Raw genomic sequence first — 8348 nt, 5'->3', positions numbered from 1 at the left:
CGCGCGCGCGCGCGCGCTCTCTCTCTCTCTCTCAAAAAAAAAACCCTAAATAAAACATTTAAAAGTTTTATATAAATAAATAAATAAGTAAATAAATAAGAACCAAAATTAGGGGCGCCTGGGTGGCTCAGTCAGTTGAGAGTCCCACTCTTGATTTTGGCTCAGGTCATGTCTCACAGGGTCATGTGTTTGAGCCCTGTGTCCAGCTCTGTGCTAACAGTGCAGAGCCTGCTTGTGGTCCTCTGTCTCCCTCTCTCGCTGCCCTCCCCTGCTTGCGCTCTCTCTTTCTCAAAAATAAATAAATAAACGCTTTTAAAAAATAAAAATAAAAACCAAAATTAATGCAAGAAAATACATGATGAACAAAACGTTAAATTTTAAGTAAAGACGGGATCAGTAACAGTGGTTACACCAGTCACAGTGGAGCCTGAGGCAAAAGTAACCCCAGTATTACTGATCCTGTGTTTTCAGTCGTGGGCTAAGGCACTCGATTTTATCCTGCCCACTCGATATGAGAAGTCATTGGAATCTTTTTTTTTTTTTTTAAGCTTATTTATTTATTATTTGAGGGGGGAGGTCAGAGAGGGAGAGGGAAAGAGAGAATCCCAGGCAGGCTCTGTGCTGTCAGTGCAAGCCTGACTCTGGGCTCAGTCTCAGGAACCATGAGATCATGACCTGAGCTGAAATCAAGGGTCAGATGCTTAACCAACTGAGCCACCCAGGTGCCCCAGAAGTCATTGTTTGTAACTGTTGATTTAAAAACCGAGGTGCGGTGCTCCTGGGTGGCTCAGTAAGTTAAGCGTCCAACTCTTGATTTCAGCTGAGGTCATAAGCTCACGGTTTGTGAGATCGAGCCTCACTTGGGCTCTGCACTGTCAGCGTGGAGCCTGCTTAGGATTCTCTCTCACTCTCTCTCTGCCCCTTCTCAGCTTGCATGTGCATGTTCTCTGTCTCTCAAAAATAAATAAACGTTAGAAAAAAAATTTACGTTTATTTATTTTTGAGAGACAGAGCACAAGCAGGGGAGGGGCAGAGAGAGAGAGGAGACACAGAATCTGAAGCAGGCTCCAGGCTCTGAGCTGTCAGCACAGAGCCTGATGCGGGGCTCGAATTCATAAACCATGAGATCATGACCTGAGCTGAAGTTGGACGCTTAACCGACTGAGCCACCCAGGTGCCCCGAAAAAAATTGTTTTTAAAACCAAGGTGGCTACTGTATGGGTAGATCAAGATACAGGGCAAGACTGGTGTCGGGGAGGTGTTAATCCAGGCAGGAAATGATGAAGACTTGAAGAGAGAGAGGCTGTGGGAAGGGTATGGACGATTCCTAAGTCACTGGAAGGCCAGGCCTTGGGAAGCCTTGGCTGCTGGAGCTGAGGGAGAGAGTAGGATCTACCACACATCTGGCTCTTGGCTGGGAGGGTTAGGAGGGCTGCTGGCTGTGTTTCATTTACTGAGGTTTGAAAGATGGCAGTTCAGCATGGAGGAAGAAGCTGAGTTCAGTTTGTGGTGCTCTGCTTTTTGAGATTTATAGGACACCAAAGGGAGACGTCTGGCAGGCAAAGGGTTAACGAGCCTGGAGCCCAGGAGGAAGTTGCTTCTGAAGAGCACCCTCCCCCCATTTGCACACGGTGGGTGACAGTCCTCCGCTGGGAGGCGGCTGCTGCCACCAGAGAAGGTGCCCCAAGCAGAGGGGCCGGAGGCGGGGGCTCTACACATGCGGACATGGAGGTGATCCCGGGAGAGAATGGAATGGAGGCAGGAGGCCAGGAGAACTTGTGGGCAAGAGAAAGAAGCCACAGAAAGGTTCAGAAAGTTAAGGTCTAAAGTGTCCTTTGGGCTAGCAAGCAAGAGGGTGTGTGGGGTCCCCCCAGAGCACGGGGCTGGAGGCCCCTGCGGAGTCTGAAAGGGCCTGGCAGCATCTTTTCTCAATGATTCCGGAGGCTTGCTCCAGTGAAGGACAGCAGCGCAGAGGAGAGGAGGTGTTGAAATGGAAGGTGTGGCTGAGGAGATCACCGCAGTGGCCCCCAGGAGGAAGGCGGGGAGGGACTTGGGAGAAAGGATGTTGTTTTAGAAAAGATTCCGGGCCCTGGAGCCTTGGAGGGGAGCTAAGGACTTGGCTGGATGTAAATCAGGCTGTGGGAGTGCCCTGGGGAGGTCTGTTTTTCTCTGTGAAGTGGAGGGTAGGGTAACAGTCCAGAGTGAGAGGAGGGAGGTGGGGGGCCCCGGAGAGAGGCACGGGTAGGTGCTAGGGAGGTGGGAATGAGAGCCCATGAGCCCTGGGAGCTCCAGGAAGACTTTCTGGGCCCTGCTGGGAACAGGATGGTTGTCATACAGGATCCCTCCTGGGGGCGGGCTGGGAGCTGAGGTGGGAGCTGAGGGCTGGCTCCGGGCTGCGAGAGAAGACAAAGGCTAGGTGGCTTCCGTGCACAGGTCGCCTCACACATGGGGACACTGGCCTAAACACCATGCAAGGCCTAGCAGGGAAGGAAGAGTTCTGGACAGCATCTGAAGGCCCCACGAAACAGAAAAAGGCAGAAGCAGGGTTCGGGTTGGTAAAGGGAAGTTGGCTCTGCCCGTCTTCACCTCTTCACAGCAAGCTCGGAGCCCTGGACTTGAGGCTGCGAATTCCTCTCAAGGCCAGTAGGGCGCCCTCTGCTGCCTTGCACCCTTCCCTCCCCTCCCCCTACTCAGAGCGCTGACCCTCTGGTTTGGGCATCTGCCCTGATCACTCCACCGTGGCCTTCCCTTCGGTGGACTGGCCTTCCCTTCAGTGGACTAGCCGTCCACGGGCCCCTGGGCTGAGGGTGGCAGCAGTTTCCTGCTTGTGCCTCACACCCCCATTTGCCTTCTCGGCAATTCAGTCAACCAGTTCCCTGCTTTAAACTCTGTTTTAAAACACACCACACACACACACACACACACACACACACACACACACCTCCCTCTGTTTTAAATATCTGAGGCAATTTTTCTTTGCTGGTTGGAGCCTGACTGAGGCATTGGGTTCCTGAAGGCCACATCTGGGAATTGGAGTTTCTCCTTCTGAAGATGCACAGACTTCCTCCGCTGCGCTGTGGGACCCCTGTGCTGATGTGAGGCTCACTGTGGCCGACTGGGCCTCGGGGTGCAGAAGTGCCCGTGGATGCTCAGAGTGGGCACCTCAGTGCAGACAGGTGCAGTGGGAGTGGGGGTTGGTAACGGGGCTGTGCCAGGCAGTGGGTAGAAGAGGTGGCCACTGGCTGTTCAAGGCAGTACCCCAGGCCCTAGGCTGTTGTCAGAAGTTGGTCGGATGCCTAGTATTAAAATTCAAGGAGGGGTGCCTGGGCGTCTCAGTCAGTTAAGCGTTCCAACTTCTGCTTAGGTCATGATCTCAAAGTTTGTGAGTTCGAGCCCCGCATCCAGCTCTCTGTTGGAGCGAGCTCTCACCGCGGAGCCAGCTTCGGATCCTCTATCCCACTCCCCCTCAATAATAAATCAACATTAAAAAAAAGAAAATATTTAAAAAAAGAAAATTCAAGGTAAAGAATTAGAGTGATACCCCGGTGGAAGTGGTGACCTCACACCTCTCTCCCATCTCATCCCTCCTCTGCAAAAATGTACAGTGCTGTCTCAGCCCTGGAGCTCCGGGGGCAGCAGATAACCCCAGCCAGCCAGACAGGGGGGATCACCCCTGGCTGGAGCTGCCTCCAAGAACTCCAACCGAAGGCCACACTTGGGAGAGCACCTACCAAAATGTGAAAGGCTGTCCTCTTTGACCCCACTGTTCTACATTTAATTATTCTACAGATACAAACTGTATATGTGCAAAATAAAGTATGTAAAAAGTTTATTTACTGTGGCGGCCTTGTTGTGGAAACATACAGCAAACAACCCCAAATGTCCAGCAATAAGGACAAATGGTTAAATAAAGGATCCTCCTACAGGAGGCACACTCTGTAGCTCTTGAAAAGAATGAGGCCGCTCTGCGTGCACTGATGCGAGTTACAAGAGAGGGCTAGTTAATAAAAAAGAAGGCCAAGTTCAGATGAGTGTATAGTATGCATATAGCATTTGTGTGAAATATAATAAATACATGTCTATTTGTAAATGCATTGGTCGAATCTGGAAGGATATGCAAGAGGCTACTGCTGGCACTTGTGTTGGAACAGGGTGGCCGGGGGACAGGGAGGAAGGAGACCATTTACTGTGTATCTTTTTGAACTTTATACCATGTGTGTGCTTTGCAATACAACAAATAAAGAAGTCATTTTTAGAAAACTGAAAAAAAAAAAAAAAGGCAGCATTTGGAAACAAAACAAAACTCCTGTGCTGCGGTTACTCTACTCTGGGTAGGTCCTGTGGTCTCAGTTACAGGTTAGGGATAGATGGAGAGGTTAGGGAGCATTGGGATTCTAGCAGCAAGAGAATAAAACTGGAGTTAGCCTTACTTAAGTTTCTGGGTATTTGGGTAGCTAAGGTTTCCTTTCCAGAATTTCAGATTTAGAACCCCCAAGGACGTGGATCTGAGCTGCCTTTGCTTTACTTTTAATAATTAGCCATATTGGGGTGCGTGGGTGACTCAGTCGGTTAAGCGTCCGACTTAGGCTCAGGTCACCATTTCGTGGTTTGTGAGTTCGAGCCCCACATCGGGCTCTGTGCTAATAGCCAGAACCTGGAGCCTGCTTCAGATTCTGTGACTTCCTCTCTGCCGCACCCCCGCTCATGCTCGCGCGTGCTCTCTCGCTCTCAAAAATAAATAAACATTAAAAACATACTTAGCCGTATCCTTGGAAAAGGGAAAAATAATCCCTGCCTTCATTTAATAGATGAAAAACACAGAGGCAGAAGATCAGAGTGAAGAGGCAATATTTCATATTTCATATCTGCCACCAGGTTCAGGTTGCAGGTTCAGACTACAGTTTCCCCTCATCCAAGGTCCAATGTATTTGGGCCTTGCTAAGAAGGTCCACCCTGAAGGGCATCATCCTGTGTTCAAAGCAATGGTCTGCTCTGTCTCGTGCTGGCTATAAGCAATTTATTTCACATGGCGTTTACTCACCTTTTATTTTTTAATTTATTTTCAGATGCTCTGTGTTTCTTTTTAATTTCAGTGTTGACATTTAAAATTGTAAGATATTTAAAGTGTATGCATTATGGTGATTCCATGTACATAGACGTTGTGAAGGATTCCCCCAATTGGTTAATTGACGACATGCATCATCTCACATACTTGTCTTTCCTGTTCTGGTGAGAACATGAAAGTTCTGTTCTTAGCAAATTTCAGTTATACAGTACAATATTATCAATACAGTATTACCAACTATAGTCACTGTGTTTTACATTAGATCCTCAGACCTTCATCTTCTAGCTGAAAGTGTACACCCTTTTACCAACCTCTCCCTATTTCCTCAAACCCCCACCCCCTGGCAACCACTTTTCTACTCTGTTTCTAGGAGGGTTTTTTTGTTTTTGTTTTTGTTTGTTTTTTGTAGATTCCACATACAAATGATAACATGCATTATTTGTTTTTGTCTGGTTTACTTTACTTAGCATAATGACCTCGGGGTCCATCCATGTTGTCCTAATATATATATATATATATATATATATATATATATATATATATATATATATCTCGCATCTTCTTTATCCATTCATCCATTGACAGACACTTCGGTTGTTTCCATATCTTGGCTATTGTGAATAATGCTGCAATGAACATGGGTGTGCAGACATTTCTTTGAGATCCTGTTTTCATTTCCTTTGGAAATATACCCGGAAATGGGATTGCTAGATCATATGATGGTTCTATTTTTTTTAATGTTTATTTATTTATTTTGAGAGGGGGCGTGGAGACAGAATCCCAGGCAGGCTCCACACTGTCTGCGTAGAGCCCACGCAGGGCTTGATCTCACAAACTGTGAGATCACAACCTGAGTGAAAATCAAGAGTCGGACGTTGAACTGAGCCACCCGGACACCCCAGTAGTTCTACTTTTTAATTTTTTGAGAAGCCTCTATATTGTTTTCCATAGTGGCTGCACCAATTTACATTCCCTTGCATATCTTTTGTTTTTAAAGATTTTATTTTTGGGGCACCTGGGTGGCTCCTTTTCTCCTACTACTCTCTGCTCTATAAACTCCCATCCCACCCCCTCCCTCTCCTTTAGAAGACAACAGACACGAGCTACCATGATTCTCACATCCACACTCCATTCATTGAGTGGATATTTACTAAGCACCTTTTTTTTTAAAAAAAAATATTTTTGTTAGCATTTGTTTATTTTTGAGAAAGAGAGAGACAGAGTGCGAGCAGGGGAGGGACAGAGAGAAAGAGAGACACAGAATCGGAAGCAGGCTCCAGGCTCCGAGCTGTCAGCACAGAGCCCGACAGGGGGCCCAAACTCACAAACTGCAAGATTATGACCTGAGCCGGAAGGTGGATGCTTAACCGACTGAGCCACCCAGATGCCCCTTTACTAAGCACCTTTTATGCACCAGGCACTGTCTGGGCACTCAGGAGGCACTCACTGCACCAGACGGACGGTTAAGCCTTGCTGCCCCCGCCCCTCAGCCTACATTTTGGTTTACACTCACTGGGTAGCTACGTAGGTGCTCTTACCTTTACTCTCAAACTGGTCTATATCAAGGGGTGACCAGCCCCTTTATTCAAGAATTCTTCCTCACTGAATCTTGTCCTCTCATTTCCTTTCTGACCTCTCATCTCTCCCTCTACCGGCTCTTCCCCACAGGCTGTACAGATACGTTCATTTTCCTCTTCCAGCAGCATCAGTAGAGGGAACACTTCCTCTCCCCCGGGGGGTGTTTCCTACACAGGCACCCTGCACTTAGCGCTGCCAGTTCTCTGTCCAGGGCGGTGTGGCTTCTCCCCCAGCACACTGAAACAAGTCTTGCCAAGATCTCCATCATTTCTCAGTCCCAAATCCAGCAGACTCCTTCAGACCTCACCTCATTTGACCCTTTTATGGCACTGGGCACTGTTCTTTCTTTCTTCTTGAAACCCGCGGATCCCTTGGCTTCTAAAACTCCCGTCTTAGCTCTGCTTCTGCCTCTGGGCCTTCTCCCACTCCGAGACGTCTCTCATCACCGGGCCTGGGCTGCCCAGCCTTCTCCTCTCCTTGTTCTAGCTGCTATTCTGGGCATGTTCCTCATACCACCTGTGTCTGTGGCTGTGTGACCATTCCTGAAACAACGGGGATCCCTCATGCACGCAACATGTCCCACACTGAACTCATTAGCTTCCTCCAAAACCTATGGCCCTGTTTGTATCACTCCACTTACACACACACACACTCAACAGATAATGGGTAAATTATCCTCTCTTCCTCTATTTGGGTCACCAAATCTGTCCATAATGACAATAACTAATATTAGTTGAGGGCTGAGGGCTTAGTATGTGCTCTCGAAAAGTACACGCAGCATCTCACTTAATACACATTATGACCCAAGAGGCTGGTACTATTATTATCCCCATTTCATAGATAAAGCACCTGGGATGACAGAGTAGGGTCCTAGCTGCTCTACTTACTAGCTGTGTGACCCTGGACAAGTTAATTTACCTCTCTACGCCCTAGTTCTGTAAAACAGAGATACCTTTCTTATAAAAGTAAATGAATCAATATACAAAGAACTGGAATAGTGTTTGGAGCTCGGGGAACATTATATAAATACTAAGCATTACTATTTTTCTATCCCAGACTGATTCCAAAGCAAGGCACTTGAACACTAAACAACACTGAATCGTCCCATTACTTCTTTTACCTGAATCATTCACTCATTCACTTAGCAAATAATTTTCACCTCTACGGTGTCTGGCAATGCTTTAGGTGCCAGGAATACAGCAGACAACAAAGTCTGTTCTCAAGGCCAGAGAGGGAGCAAACAGACAATTAACGGCCAAGAAAAATGCCAGTAATAAGTACTTGCAGATGACTCAATTAGGGGGATGTGATAGGGAGTCCCCAAGTGATACCTTTCATTGGAGGGTCAAGGATGATCACCTCTTAAGAGGTGATATAAACTGAGATCTGAATGACAAGAAGCCAGCCACACCAATAAGTTGTAGAATATTGTCACTTGATCATGCCCACCTCTCATCTCTCATCTCTCCAGGCTCTTCCTATGAGTACCCTAATCTTGCTCTGTGCCAAACTGCTTGAAAACACCAGAGTCTTCTTATTCCACCATGTCTGGGCCCATGCTGTTCTTTTTGTCCCCCATAACCCAGTAAGTGTCCCCTTGGTCCCCCTCCCAGAGTTCAAAATATGAACTTCCTCAGGGGGTCTCCATAGGTCAGAAAAGCAGGGTGCTGACCCCAGAACTGGCCCCAACCTCCTCCCTAATCAG

This window comes from Panthera leo, chromosome C1 (assembly GCF_018350215.1).
Source record: "Panthera leo isolate Ple1 chromosome C1, P.leo_Ple1_pat1.1, whole genome shotgun sequence".
NCBI classification, from domain to species: domain Eukaryota; kingdom Metazoa; phylum Chordata; class Mammalia; order Carnivora; family Felidae; genus Panthera; species Panthera leo.
This window is presented reverse-complemented; position numbering follows the sequence as displayed.